The 15,988-nt window shown below is 41.4% G+C and overlaps 1 long non-coding RNA gene across 1 annotated transcript in view; it reads right to left on the reverse strand.

Annotated features, from left to right (window-relative positions):
- Positions 1-993: 993 nt before the first annotated feature.
- The window catches only part of LOC307226899, a 139,961-nt gene continuing 124,966 nt past the window's right edge, over positions 994-15,988 (reverse strand). Inside the window, exon 6 of the long non-coding RNA XR_013843671.1 lies at positions 994-1,602. This is a non-coding gene — a long non-coding RNA (uncharacterized lncRNA). The remainder of the gene's footprint in view (positions 1,603-15,988) is intronic.

The raw sequence follows: 15,988 nt of genomic DNA on the forward strand, positions 1-15,988 counted from the left end.
AGAGAGAGAGAGAGAGAGAGAGAGAGAAGAATGCCTCCTGTGGCCACTCTCTTCCATCCAACAGTATTATGCTGAAGCAGACGAACAAACAAGAAAACACATTTTGGCATGTTGGATATATATTTTGAGGGATGTGGAGGAAGCAGTGTGCTTCAAGGCATGCTACGAACAGTTTCTGTAGCCTAGCCCCAAGGGTACCGCTTGACCTATTTGGCGTGGGATCTGATAATCCCCTCCAAATCCAAAAGATCTTCGTAAACTGCAAGAAACTGATGTATCTGATAGGCTTGGAGGTGCATTTGTTTCTGACAATTGCAATGAGTCTGGCCAGAGCTGACAGGCCACTTTCCATCTAAGGCTAGTTGCACTGACTTCATTTGCCAAATCTGCACTATTTACTCATTCTTATCTGTTCAAGATATAGTTTTATTTTGAGCATCAAGCTAGGATTCAATTTATTGTTCTATTGGGCTTTCTTAAGGAAAGAAAACTAAACAAAAAAACCTTTATTTTAAAAGAAAAGAAAAACAGTTTAACCTCATCTTTAGTTTATCTCTACTGTCATAGTTCATTAAAATGATGACTGCAGCTGGGATAAGTCCTGGTGATAGAAGAAGAAATTAATCTATTTAATAACCCACTTTTATAGAGTAATGCAAGACTGAGAGAACAATTGCAGCTCAAGCCAGGAGAATATTGTTTCCAAATATGGGGAGCTTGAGCATCATTGCAAATATTGGGTTTCTGCTATGTCTCTTTTTACACTTCTGAAAGCAGATGAACTGTTTGCTCAGAAATAAGCCCTGTTACATTTAGAGAGACTTTCAAATAGCTGAGTGTGTATAGGACTGAGCAGTGCTAACCATCCCATACATTCACATAAACAACTGCATGTAAACAAGTGACCCAAGCAATCACAATATATGCCTGGGAGAATTTATTTATTTTAAAATATTTATACACTGCCAATTTTTTTTTAAAAAAACCCAAGGTATGAACAGCATAAAAGTTACATCAATAAATATCAATGGCAATAAACAAAGCAATTAATCAGATTAATAATGATTAGTAATGAATTTAACAGGCTCACCCACCAGGGAAAGCCTGGATGAACAAATGTGTTTTAAGTAGGTGCCTATATTCCAGTACTGTAGACACCAGCCTGATAGTTACAGGGAGCACATTCCAAAGGGCTTGGACCACAACCCTAAAAGCCCCCTCTTTTTGTTGACATAAGGTAAACCTCATGAGTGTGTGACCAGGCAGAGGTATATAAAGTAAGACAGTCCCAAAGATAACTTAGTCTCAAGTTGTTCAGGGTTTTATATGCCAAACTTGAGCCTGTATCATATTGGAACCTAGTGCAGTTTTTTCATCAGTGGTGTTACATATTGTCAAAAGGATACCCCATCCTGCAAAGTTGCTGCAGCATTCTGCACCAGGACCAGTCTTAAAGGAAGCCCAATCATAGACTTGTCTGAGGAATGTGCATCAAGTTAATTGTTGCTGGTCATATCCAGGATTGTAATGTCCACACATAACATTTGACCAGATGAACATGAAGTCAAAGTGTGGGATCAGCCCTGAATCAAAGTGTGGCTTCTGAACACACATGAACACACACACAAGAGAGAGGGGGGGGGGGCGGAGTTGGTGCCTACAATAAACTTTGGAGGGTTTGTTTTTTTAAAAAAAATTTGGAAGAATATTATATGGGAATATTAAGATACCATTCCAATATTCATACATTCATTCTCTCTCTCACACACACATCCATTTATACCCTACCATCTTGGAACCCAAGGTGACATTCCCATGGAGCCCCTCCACCCAGGCCCAGAGAAGACCCAAATCTGCTTGGCTTCAGAAAGTTAGTGGCTTCAAGTGGTTTCAGACCATACCCTGGACCTCTAGATATTTTGTAATGAGTCACAGTGGGAGAGCCACTGGAATAGTATTTTTTCCAAGGACAACTTTTTTGAGTGGGGGTCCCAGGGGCATATGCAGGTCAGTCACTGGTGAATTAGTGTATCAAGTCTTTAAAATAGAGGGTACAGTCTATTTCAACATGCATAATGACTATTAAACTAAATTAAAAACTAAATTAATTAAACGAGGAGATTCCCATTTCAAAATCTAATAAATAAATGCTGGGGGGAGGGGTTCATGAAAAGTGATTTTTTTAAAACACATTTTAATACTAGTATCACAATCCTATGCATGTCTGGTTACAAGTGAGTCCTACTGAGTTCTGCAGATGTTATTCACAGTCCTAGATAAGCGTGTATAGGAGTGTAGGCTGCTTGTAATCTTCTACACAACTCCCTGGGAGTTCTAGTGAAATCAAGTCGTAGTGAATCGGCCTGCTTTTGTGTCATTATGCATAGGGATTGCATTGTTATCCCAGTTAAGCTAGAGGAAGATGGAATGTACTCCCTCCTCAATACTCAATCCTGGTGTTGCCGTATTTCAAAAAGTAACATTCCTGACACCCACAAAGTTGAGCTTTTTTTAAAGAAGACCCCAAAATTGTTGAACTTTTTTTAAGAAACCCACCAAAATTGTTGAGCGATTTAAAGCTTTTTGAGCTATTTCAGCTGCTTTTTCTTTCACATTGCCATGCAGCTGGGTTTCCCCTGACATTTTTCTGGTTCGGCAAAATTCCCCCCCGACACCATCTTTACACCTGAAAACCAGGACATGTCAGGAATTTTCCTGACGTATGGCAAGCCTATTCACTCCTTGTGAATTACCTTGAAGTTACTGATACAGGAAGGACTGAAGCAAACAGACAACAAATTGTAAAGCAACCTTCTCTGTTCCCTGCACATATGTGTATATGATGCCTGACCTTTTGAATGAAATTGCTTAACTCAGTTTTAACCATGTGAAATGGTTGCTGGAATCACCACTTGGGACTCAACCCTTGACGCGCTTTCTATGGTGTGTTGCGCAGTTATGAATTATGGCAGAATAGCATTGTTTCGATTTGCACTGTGGAGCTGACTTGGGAAACAAGAAACAACATTGGCACTGTTTTTTCCTTTGGGGGATTACTAAAAAGGTCTATCAAGAGCTTCACCAAAGAGCTTCCTGATCACTAAAAAGCCTCATCCTGAAGCCAGCTCTGTCAGCTGTTAGGGCTAAGTGAATATCTGTTCTAATTACAGGGGGGAAGCAGACAGCATTTTTCATTAACATTATTAATAGTCACTAGACCCTTACCATCTGTCTTGGAGGCATGGATCTGATTCCTGAAGAGAAATGTCACCAGCCTGGAGCATAATTCCGAGGTTAAGGAAAACAGACCATCGGGGCTCCAACACCTCTTGTTACCAAGGCTTTTCAGTCTTGGCTCAGAAGCACATATTGATTTTGGCACACAGACTGCAACCTAGCCTTTAGATGTCAAATCTGTTACTGTGCTTCTTCCCACTATAACACTGCTCAGCTTGCCAGCAGAGAGACTTTTGATATTTGTGGTCAGCTGGGAAGGAGGCCTTTGTTGCCAAAAGGATTTTTAATTTTATACACACACACACACACACACACACACACACACACACACAGAGAGAGAGAGAGAGAGAGAGAGAGAGAGAGAGAGAGACTACTGGGCTGGAAATGCCTTTGCTGTGCTTCAGTTGTGATGTATAACGGTAGTGATGCTGTGCAGTTGGAGAGTGGAAGCCCCAAATGAGATTTTCTGTGCTCAAGAACCAAGCAGGATTCTACAAACAGGAAGTTGCCTGTCTAGCTAAGAATTGTCTACATCAGGGGTGGGGAGCTTGGGGCCCTGCAGATGAGTCTTCAACTCTCATCAGCACCAGCCTCCATGGATAGTGGTCAAGGATGATCAGTGCCGCAGTCAAACAACCTGTGGAGGTTCCCTACATCCAGGGCTTGAGACAGGAGTCTTTCTTGAGATGCCTACCTTGAAGATGCAAGAGATTGAACCCTGGGGCATTTGCATGTAAGCATATGGTGTACCACTGAGCTATGATGATGTGGCAGCCAGGGAAGATCCAGCCAGTGATACAATTGCCAGGAGCAAAACTGACATTTATCTACCTACGATTGTGTGAATATTTGTCTGCATCACCATGGCTGCAATCTGACATCGGGGCTGTTGCATTAGTTTTCCTGGTTATAATGCTAGCACTTCTGTCCCAATTTCAAATGTTCCTTTTACATTGTGGCATTATGGAACTGAGGTATTTTGATAGCTACACCTCCATGCTGTACTAAATTTTAAAAAGAATTGCATGTCAAGATACCACCCCAAATTTGTCACGTGAAATTATGACACAAAACTCCTGCAATTTTCAAAGTTAACAAGGTGGCAAATGGATTCCCCCCCCCCCTGGAAATAATTATCAAGGAAATTAGCACATTTTTTCCCTCTAGATTCCACTAGATTCCCAGAAGTGGCTTTTATGTTGTGTAAAATAATCACATAAAATTATTATGTCCACTCCCAGCACAGCAAGCACCAGAAAAGGCTGATGTGAAGTTGCCGGTATTTTCAAATGTCTACATGCAAGAGGACATGCCACTCATCCACCTTGGCCAAACTATTTCGAATCAAACCAAGGGAACTTCAACCCATTCTTCATGAAGATGAGGATTTAGAAACACTGCAGTTCAACCTTTTTCTGCATGCAATACATGGCATACAAAGAAGCTTGCTCCCAAGTGATTTTACAGCTTAATCCCATGCTGTTTGGCACCCCTAAAACCATGGGTTTGGACTCAAGAGCCCCAAACTACATTGGATTGCAGCTTTGGCATATTTTCAGATTCACCCTTTGCAAACAGTGGAAAAAAGCACGATAAGCACTCATGTGTAAACACCCTCTTTTCAATTCTTATGTTTGATGGAAGTCCTTTTCAGGTTACCCGAAATGGAGACAGTCCAAATCTGGCAGTCCAAAGACTCATCTTTTCATGAATCAGGAAGTTCTGGCATCACTATTTCACATCTCTTGTTTCATCATGTTTACTCAGAAGTAAGTACCTTTGAGCTCAATGAAATTTACTGCCAGATGAACGTGTATATGATTGCAACCTTAAAGTAGTCCATAAAGAAAGCTTTTGATTGATACTAAGACAATGTAGAAAACGTGACTACATTCCCCCCCATGTAAATTCTGAATGACCTCCCCAATAATCATTGTCACATGATGTATTCAGTGCTTATGCTATAAGGAACCAATGTTAGTTCCCATCCCATCTTGCCAGCTGTTTCTGCATATGCGTCACTAATTATGTGCATTAATTTGCCCAAGATTTACATGTATTAATTATGTATACAGTATGGTCACCTGCAACAATGTCTTTGGATTAAGACTTAATCCTGTTACTAGAATTTGTGAAGTGAACTTTCACTTGTCTGTGTGGTCATTATTAACTAGGACATATGAACTATGACGCTAATGAAATATGTATTCATATTAAGAAAATGTATCATTTCCAGTTCCATAATACCAAGGGGTGTTTGTGTATGTGTGTTTAATGGTAACATTATCAATATTTTGTCATGCTGAGCTCTGCAGAAACTGGGACTTAAATTTTACCTATCCCTGGTTCCTCAGTGAATGAATGGGTTGTACTCAACCCAGTTTTACTCAGAGTAAATCCATTAAAATGAACAACCCTAACTCATTTCTATTGATTTCAATGGATCTACTCTGAAAAGGACTTAGAGTGAATACAACTCAATATGATTCCGCTATGCTGGTCCTGATTGTGCTCTAAAAAACAGTTTTACCGGGTACATTAATTAGGACAGCTGTTTTAAGCTGATTCACCAATATTTGAGACACACATAGGGTCCTCCCCACATACTTTTTATATATGGAGAGGTAAAAATGTGCAGAAAATAGTGATTGGTGTATATCACATTTCCACACCATTATTTTCTGACATTGTAAAGTCAACATGAAGGTATGGGTCTCCCTGCTCCCTTATATCAATTTTGCATCATGAATATCCTTATATCCTCATAGAGTGTGAGCTGGAAAGTACCATCACAGGATAAACTCTAATTGCCTGTGGGTTCCCTTCAGGAAGTAGAATACCACCTCTTAACATGTAAAAAATATATACCATAGGCTTGTACCCATGCCTGTTTACTCTGCATCCAGCACACTCTGGTTTGGGAAGCCACACAAATATACAATATATACTCCATAGTCTCCAGCGGTCTACATTCATACCACCTTGCCATTTCTCCCACCAGTCTTCTCGCAGCTCTTGTCTAAACTCAGAGCTTTCACAGATAAGTGGAGGCAGATTTCTGCGGTGATTTTTGTGCTCCCGGTGGAGACCAGTTTCACCAATCTCTAGGTGTGCCTTTGGCTGGTTTTGCTTTCTTGTGGCCTATCCAAGTAATTGGTCTGAGTTTCTAGAGTGAGCCCAAGTGGGGCTCCTTCTCTTCCTCCTAGCTGCTTTCTGTTCAACCTCCCCACCTCTGTTTTTGAGTATTAAATGCTATTGAACATCAGCCTTGCCCTGTGGGGATCCCTTCCAGACAACCACTGTGCTTGGAGACAGAGAGTCAGGTTGTGTACCCACAGCAGTGACGAGAGAAGGAAGGGAGCGCAGAGAGAAGAAATGCCATGGTGCATCTGCAGCATGGATTGTTTTATCTACCTGAGCTGCAACAAAACATGTCTTTTCCTCATCGGTTTCCACAGCGACAGCAGATGCTACAAACTTCCAATAGTTTGACTTCATCCCAAAAGGCATACTCCTCCATTGTCTCCTGAGATGGACGGATGCCAACAACAACCTGCTTCTAGGGTTTCATGTTGCGTGTATGTGGACAAATCTCTCATTATTTGAAGCACTATTTTCGGTTACTGTCATCACTGCATGGGACAACGGTCTTGCTACCTAAGCAAGTCTAAGGCAGAAGGCATTAAAGCAGATGGCGCTGTTGAAAGCTCCTAAAATTATATCAGATAATTTCAAAATGCCCTTTTGAAAAGAGGTGTTCTTTTTAGGAGAGTGTAAGACCGGCAGACAGTGTGATCATTTCCATAGAAGGGCCACACAGAGTCTGGACAAGGGACAGACAATTGTTGAAACTCCTTGGAGGGACCTTTGAACAGCATCTTGCACTTGGAGTCCATATAGTTGTGAAACTGGATTCTGTCCCCCCTTTCCTTTTCTTTTTAGGTTGTGCTCTGCTCCGCCTCTCTTCTCTCTCTTTCTCGTCGTGTCATTCACTCAGCTGCTCCACGCCATGTCAAAGGTGACTGACCTTTTCCCTCGGATGACAAAAAAGCACTGGGAACGGATTGTGCTGACATAATTTGTCAGTCGGTGTTTTTAAAAAGAGATGAACAAGGAGTCTAAATGCAAAGCTTTGTCTTTGGAGTGTTGTCTCTTTAACCAGATTTTCTTTAAATTGCAATAAAGGCAGTCACTTCCATTTACTCCCAGGCCCTTTGGTACAGAGTAAACTTCCTACTAATCTTTCTTTGCTGAATTTAAATTTGATGCCTATCTCCCCCATGCAGTCCACTGCTTCTCTTAGGCAAGTTGGAATCTCACTGATTCCCACCCCCTCCTGTCAGCAGATCCAATTCATGTTGATTTTTAAGAGAAATTTATTGAAAACCCCCATCCTGCCCCACCTCAGGTGAAGACTGCAACAAACTCTGGCCTGCAAATATTGGAAAGCTGAAGGCAGCTTCTGTAAGGCCAGTTTCCTTTGGAGAAGAAATAACTACTAATCTGGGGTGTCTGTCATTGGTTATAACAGGAGTGCATAAGTCCGTGTGCAATTCTAGACTCACACCAATGACTTAGTGACTTGTTTCCTTGTGGAAACAGTACAAAAAGCAAGAAAGTACTGAACAAGAGACAGTACTAGTACCACATGAATATGTACATAGAATCATAGAACTGTAGAGTTGGACAGGATCACAAGGGTACTCTAATCCACACACACATCCCGGTAATGCAGGAACCTATTGCCCAATGCGGAGCTCAAACCCACAACTCTGAGATTAAGAGTCCCATGCTCCACCAACTGAGCTAACATGTTCTGCCACCATAATTCCCTGTGGGTGCATAGCCCACAATGCACACATGGAGCTTGTGCACCTGCCTGGACTTTTCTATATATTTTGGTAAACTGGGAAGCTTCCTGTTCATAAGTGGGTGGTGGTATCTGATTGTCATCCTTCTGCTGAAGGGCAGTCTCCATCAGTGGAATGGGATGGTAGAAAAGACAATTGCTCTTCACCTTGCATCCCCCCGCCTTGCATTCCAGAGGAGATCTGGGGTGTGGGGGGCTTTGTGGGGAAGGGAATCACCCAGAATTACTTTCCTCCCTGTTCTGCTGATGTATGCCTTTTGTCAGCAGAAGGGTGGTAACTGGATACCACCCAGAGTGTCTGTCTCCATTGCAGTGAGGCTGCACATGCAACATTTCTAACCAGGTTGGGGAAAAGAAATAGCAATGCGATATATATACCCTCTTTTCTCTGCAAAAACTTTAATCATATTCCATTTCTTTCCAGCATTCCGCATTAATTTCTTGTCTTCTTTAGGCAACATTTCATAACTAAGAACTACATACACAGAGACAGGCAACATGTACCTGGGCAACTGTGAATCTGTGTGTTGTGTTAACAACTCCCATGGATCTATCAAAGCTGTGAGGAGAGCATAGCTATTAATTAATGGGAGATATTACCATAACGGAGACATTGTGAGAGTCTTCATAGAGCTGTCAAAACATTAGGTGAGTTCTATGCAACTGGCATTCACATTCCTGACAAAACTGTATCTAAAATTTTGCTTTCTTCCCTTTGTTAGGCAAATGCAACAAAACAGGTTTTTGTGCCACCTACTAATCTTTTATCAATCAGGAATAAGTGTTTATGGCAAGCAAATCAAGTTTATTTTCATACCGAAGACATCTGTGAAAGCTATGGAAGATAATCCAAAAACTAAGAGCAACTTGGAGGGTGGGTGGGGAATTCAGATGTTGCTCCAATTAAATGGTGCAAAATATGTTGCTTGTCCATACTAATGCTAGCAGCATGTGAATAAGCAAACAAAATGATTGATGAACAGCCACTATCATCTGTGGGAGAGCCTGACTGCTCCTGGTGGCTCAGGATGGAGCTTTCTGAACATGATTGTGGGAAGAGTGAATGACAACACCTTTCAAGCTAATCAAAAAATAATCTTCCGCCACTGATTCTGACCCCTCACCCAGAGATTTCCCACTTTCTGTTTGAGAACCTAAGGAGGAAACAATTTTGGTCAAACCGTGCAACCTTGGATTTGTTTACCACACCTATATGCTGCCCAGTAATTGCTGGTTGGCTGTCAGCGGCCAGGCTGAGGAGTACTGCTCTGATGAGGAATGGTGGGAGTCTCCCCATCCCCACCCCCTGCTCCTGACCAGGATCCTGAAGCTGCCCAGGAGCAGTGGAGCAGTATAGATTTGGAACAGTTGTTTGCAGAGGGGCATAGTTCTGAAGACCAAAGTTGGGGTGAACTGAAGGGTGAACAGCAAAGTGAAGAAGAACTGGAAGATAGTGAACAGACTCACTCTCGCTAGAAAGTGTTCCCCTTATCAGTCCAAGGTCACGTAGAGCAGATAAGGTGGCTACACAAAATGCACAGTGGTTGCGAGATCAGGTTGCAAGATGCAAAGTGATTGGGGGGAAGTGGGGGAAAACCTTAATTGGGAACACCGTCGTTCCGAGAATGGCTACCTTGTTCTTTTGCTGTGATCATTAAAGATTCTTTAAATGGTAAGTGACTCTTTTCGCTTTGTCCTGCTTATCTACGTCCAAAGGGGCGGGGGAGGCGAGTCCCCGAAGCCTGACACTGGCTTACAGTATCAATAAAATATTAAAATAAATCACCAAACAATAAAACAGGAGATTTAAATAACAATATTTTAAAAAGATATAGGAGATCTTTGAAAGTCTTAAAAGACATCAGAAAATAAAATAAAAGACCTGGTACCAAAATGGCTCCAGGTGAGCCTCTTTAGATAAAGCGTTCTATAAGTGGGGTGCTAACACCAAAAAGGCCCTATTCTTAATATTCACTTAGTAGCCCTCCAGGCTGGTCTGGGTATATTCTGCAAACATATTTGTTGCCACAATAATAGTGCGTTAGTAATGGATTATTCTGCTTTACTTTGTTCTGTGATGCTTCTCCAAGGCATTATTGCTGTCAGGAGGAGCTATAATGCTACAAAAGTGGGACAACAATAAACCAGAACATCTGTGGTATAAATGATTTCAGCAGGAAGTTACTGGATATCCACTGACACGAAATGAATCAGTGTGACTACCTCAAAATGTGTTCGGACACAAACAGTATTGAAAGTGTGGTTGTATATGACTGCCCTGATAGCATCATGTGGACAAATCATCATGAATGTGCATTTAAAAAGGATGTCTGGAAGAACCCTTGGTGGCGGCCCAGGAGAAGATCCTGTGAAGATGGCCTCAAGATCTAGGTAGGTCTATATGGAAGGATCCTTCAATTAACCTGATCCCAGGATCTCAGGGACAGCACTTTATAACCCTAGGCTGCTTCCAGACTGTTTATATTGTGTCAGTGGGGTTCATTTGCATACTAGCAAATTCATGTCATGCAATTAAAGTTGATTTGGCACTTTTGAACAACCGATCCACATTTCAAAAGAAGCAGACTTTTTGTGGTAAGGAAAGTGGCAGGAAAATACACTGGAAAGGTGAGATAACAATTGCTTGACATGATGTCCTATAACTCTCCACAAGCAAATTAGAATGAATGCCCAAGAGACAGTGGATGTCACGTAACATCCAAACAAACTTCATGCTATGAAATCAGGATTAAATAAATAAACAGGATGCTAAATAAGCAGGTTGTCAAGTGACCATAGAATAAGCTGTCGGCTTTAGTAGAATTCAGATGGTCAAAGTGGAAAATGCATAACTAGAGGCTGGTGTTTTGCATCTGATTCATAGACAGGTTGAAAATTCATACCAACTTCAGCTCTGCTTCTTTCTACGGTGTCTGCAAGATGGGCAGATGCTCCCTGCTGTGCAGTGCTCTGCATTGAACAGCTGGTGGGCAGGCGTTATAGCATATAGCAAGATGGTGCTATGTTTTATTATATGCTATACAGAGCAGAAAGACTGAAGTCGGATTTTCAGTTTAATAGGCCTGCCGTGTGTTTGGTGTGTGTAGTCAGTGATTGATAAGCTTAAGCATGTAAAATAAACAGCAAATGAAATCAAATATGTCACCCAATATACCCACCAGTCAGCCAAATGTTCCTTTCTAATGGCTTTGCATGCTGGTAAACTGTCATTTAGTCATAGGACTTCACAAGTGACTCAGCCAAATATGACTATACCATGAAGGCTGTCAGTTTCTACACCACTGGTCCCTAGGACATACTTTTCAGTTTGCAAAACAATTCTTTGCGGAGCAACAGAGGTCATGCTTGGCTTTCACAAGATATAATGCAGAGGTTTCTTTTATTTTTGAAAAACAACAACAAGGTACCAAAGTTAGAATTAAGCTGCGTACGCACCATACATTTAAAGCACATGACTTTCCCCAAGGAATCCTGGGAATTGTAGTTTGTTGAAGGTGCTGGGAATTGTTGGCCTCTACCAATCTTACAGCATCAAACTGAGTAATATGACACCACTTATATTAGACAAAAATGTGTCAGGCTCCTCACTTAAATGGGAAACATGGAATGGCTTTTGCTGGTGGTGTGTGTGTGTGTGTGTGTGTGTGTAAGGAGTGCCAAAAAAAAGGCCTTTAATAGCTGGGAGAAAAGAGCATTTCAAAATATAATGGGCCTGTTTTAGCTAACATGTTGTCAGCGGTTAATGACTAGTGGTGTAACAGATGGCTTTGATGTAATTTCTTTTGAAAACACGAGATTACAAGCAGTTTATTGCATTCCTGTCACCAGACTGCTCCTTGGATACAGCCGAATGTCAACGAGGTCAAAGGTCTAAAGCCACAAGCCAAAGGATTTGTCATCGTTTTACAGGTCACTTGTTGCTATGCACTGGGCAGGCAGGACAACTCCATGGAGCCTACCCAATTGGCAGGATTGACTCCGTTTGTTCAGAAATCTCATAGGAAAATGTCACTTAAAATTTGATTAATATAGTTTGCATCTTTATATCCAAGTGGTCCTCCACAGAGCTCCATTAGCCATATCTAAGGCTCCCAAGTGGTCCTCCTGATCAGACATTCACAAAACTTACAGAGTAATCCTCATATGATCTGGGAAGGAGTGGAGTCGCTGGCTCACCAATGTATCTCAAGCTCTTCCAGCTCATTCCAGCCAGGTGGGAAAAGGAGGCAATTCATTATTGCTATGCCAGCTCCAGGCTGGCAACGGTGAGGTGCACAAGAGTCATGCCAGTGGTAGGATCTGCAGAGATCTGCAACCTCCAGAGCCACAAGTGCCCCACACCACAATCTTATATGTGTCTACTCAGAAGTAAGCACCACTGAGTTGGGTTGGGGTTTATTCCTAAGCGGCTGCTTAAAAGGATGAACCACATTTACATGCATTTAATTTAACTTTTAAATAAATGGGGTTTAAGAGGATGGTGCTCAGTGGTTTGAAGATACTGATAGGAGATTCAACTTTTTTTTAAAAAAAGCAAAAAGAAAATATAGTTGGTCAAAGTTTGGCTCAACAAACTTTTTGGTATTTTGCATTCATAAGGCAACATTAATTTAACACAAATTATCAAAATATGTAAAAAGATGAGTGTGCTGCTCTCCTGAGAACCTGACTAAGAGTGGAGTAGCATGTGGAATTCTGACAGTGGATCCTTTTCTGACACAGGTGACTCAAAAGCATTGAGGAGTATGGCAAATCTCTGTTCCCTCAAAAGATAAGATTTAGCTCGCTTCACAACATTTATTTCATTCGGTTGAATTATTATTATCAAAAGGTTAATGAGAACTTAGCAGACAGAGAGGGGAGGTTCATTGCTGTTGCTCCCCTGTTGTCATTGCTCTGGTAGTGGAGAGGGCAAAAAGGGTCATGTGGAGGTCATCTTCAGGGCGATGGGGCTGTTTAGTCTGGAGCACTTATTAAGGAGCAATGAGAGGGGAACACATCACCCAAATCCAGTGTGATGTACTGCTGGACTACGACCTGGGAGACCAGGGTTCAAATAACCCACTAGGCTCACTGGGTGTGACCAGTCACTTTCTCTTAGCCTAACCTACCTTACAGGGTTGTTCTGAGGACGAAACAGGTGAGGGGAAAACAAAACAGGTAAGGGGGGGGGAACCAGTGCTATATTTCTAGAAAAAGAAGTGCCAGAACTCACAATGAACACCTCCCTTTCTTTCTTAGAATGGCAATGGTGCCCACCTGAGATGTGCCGGAATTGAGTTCCTGTGAGTTCTGGCTGGAAAAAAAAGCCCTGGGCAGAACCATGCAGTGGCGTAGGAAGGAGGGTGTGGTGGGTGTGGCTGCCCCAGGAGGGGGGTGACAAAATGGCAAAAATATGTGTGTTTTTTTAAAAAAAGGGGGGCTCATGGCACTTTTTTTGAAAAAATAGTATTATTTAAAACGAGTTTAATAACTTTGTCTTACAATTAATTAACCTCAACAAGTCAACATAATATGTATTCAAACTTTTTAGTTCAGTCAACAAACACAACGAAACATGGCTGAACTTGACGCTGTGTAATGGAGAGCATATGGATAAGGAAGGGCAGGGGGGTGTTTCTTTCTGCCGATTCGCCAAAGTCTGTCTCTGCGGTTTGTACTCGAGCGAGATGTAAACAACTGGTGACTCATCATCACTCAACCCGCAACCAATCCTATCCTCTGCCATGCCAGTCAGTCACCCCACGTCATTCTGTTGAGTTAGTTGTGCATTATTATACTGAAGGTTATAAGTGCTGTGCTGAATTTATTTTTGTTACATTTTTTAATTCATTGATTCATTGTGATCATCCTCTTCTCTATGATATTGAGTTTGGTAAGTAACGTAAACGTTATGATGCATGCCGTTTGTTTGTATTTGTACGTTAAGCCAAAACTGCAAAATTGCGAAATTAAGTAAAAAAATTCATCCATAAGAAATTCCCATTGTGAAAAAAAGGTTTTAAGTGCTTATGCTCACAATGTTAAGTAAATAAACCAGAAAATAACACTTGCAACTGTGAGTATCTTATTTTTCCTTCTTTTAATAATTTCAATGTATGTGTGTGTGTGGGGGGGGGGTGACAAGAAATTTTCTGCACTGGGACCACCTGACCTTGCTACGCCACTGGAAAACCATATACACCACCTTGAGCGCTTTGGAGGAAGGGAGGGCTATAAATATCAGTTAATTAATTAAGAAGTAGAGAAACGGGGGAGGGGGATCCCATCACCCTTCCACCACAATTGCAGCAAGACTTTGGATTTGGTGGTTCATCTACCATGGCTACTCCCTCCTGAAAAACCATGCAGGACTGCTCTTCTTACATTGATGAAGGGCAGTGTAGGGAATAAATCATGGAGGGGCCATAGCTCAGAGGTAGGATATTTCTTTTGCATACAGAAAGTTCCAGGTTCAGTCAGTTCATTATTGGGGCAGGGGCCCCTCTGCTGGTCTTGGGGCCCTAAATAAATGCCCAACTCTGCCAACCTCTGGATTCACCCCCGAACACCCCTTTTCAGTGGTGGCTCCCCAACTGTGAAATGCTCTTCTCATGGCTTCTCATCTGGAATTTAATCTGATATGTTTTAGACATCAGGGTAAGACCTTTCCATTCATCCTTCAACTACTGTTTGATAGCATTTTAACATATCCTGCCTACATTTAAACAACAACCCTGATTTAGTGTTCCATTGTATTCTTTTTCGGAAATCAGCTTTGAAATTGAGATGTAAAAGCCATTGTGGGTGTGTTAAAATAAATAAATAAAGTTGCTCTTTTGAGGAGTTTTACACATTTTGTAAATATGTTGCCTGGATATGTTTGGAGCATGCTGCCAATTTCTATTCAAAAATGCAGTAGATGTCGTTCTAATGAGAAGGGCTCATCGTGAAAATGTACAGTGGTCTCAAGGGAGCACAATTTAAATTGAGCGAAATGTCTCTCTTTGGGGGGGGGTGTCTCACATTTTGTCGTTTGTTTCATGGCTTCCTTGTAGTCAAAGCAAACACAAACTACTGCATAAAATACCTGTTTAAAAGAGGAGTGAGAGTTTCATTTTTTTTTTTTAAAAGACGCCATATGCAGAATGATGGACTATCACTTTGCAAACAATTGCACACAGCAGAATTATCTGTAACCCTGAATGTATACCACAGTGTTTGGGAGTTTTCAACCCAAAATAGGACAGCCATAGCCATACAACTCAATTAAACTGAAGGACTAGGATTTAAGACGATCAGTTTCAATGGCAGTAAATTAAGTACTTTCTCTTAATCTGACTCAAGAACTTCAACTCGAATGCATGGTTGACTGCGTTATAAATTTGATTTCTTTTGTGATGTATATTGATGTGACTCCTGGGGAATCTAAATTTATAACAAAATGTTATAAGACCTGAGAATGGCTTTGTATATCCTTGATAAATTCATCCTCCCTACCCCTTTAAGTCAGATTCAGGTATATGTGCAAAACATCTACAAGATAGGACTGACCTTTCTGGCTGGCTTTTGTTAGTAATGATACCAGTATTTTAAAGACACTTAAAAACAGCCTTCCTGGGTCTTCTATTACCCGTGTCATTTAGAGCAGCTTAGATTAGGAACACATTTACTGCTAGCTTTATTCAATGCCTATCATGTCCAGAGGAACTAGCCTAAGGGACAGAATAAGAAACCTGACCGCTGTCAGCATCCTTTTGTCCCTCCCCATATGGGGAGGACATGATTCCACAGGATTAGCCCACAATTATGTGCTCTGGACTGATCAGTTCAGTCAATTTACTGTGTAAAGTAAATTGATCCTTTGGAACAAAGGATCCT

This window comes from Podarcis cretensis, assembly GCF_951804945.1.
Source record: "Podarcis cretensis genome assembly, chromosome: 11".
In the NCBI taxonomy this organism is placed as follows: Eukaryota; Metazoa; Chordata; class Lepidosauria; order Squamata; family Lacertidae; genus Podarcis; species Podarcis cretensis.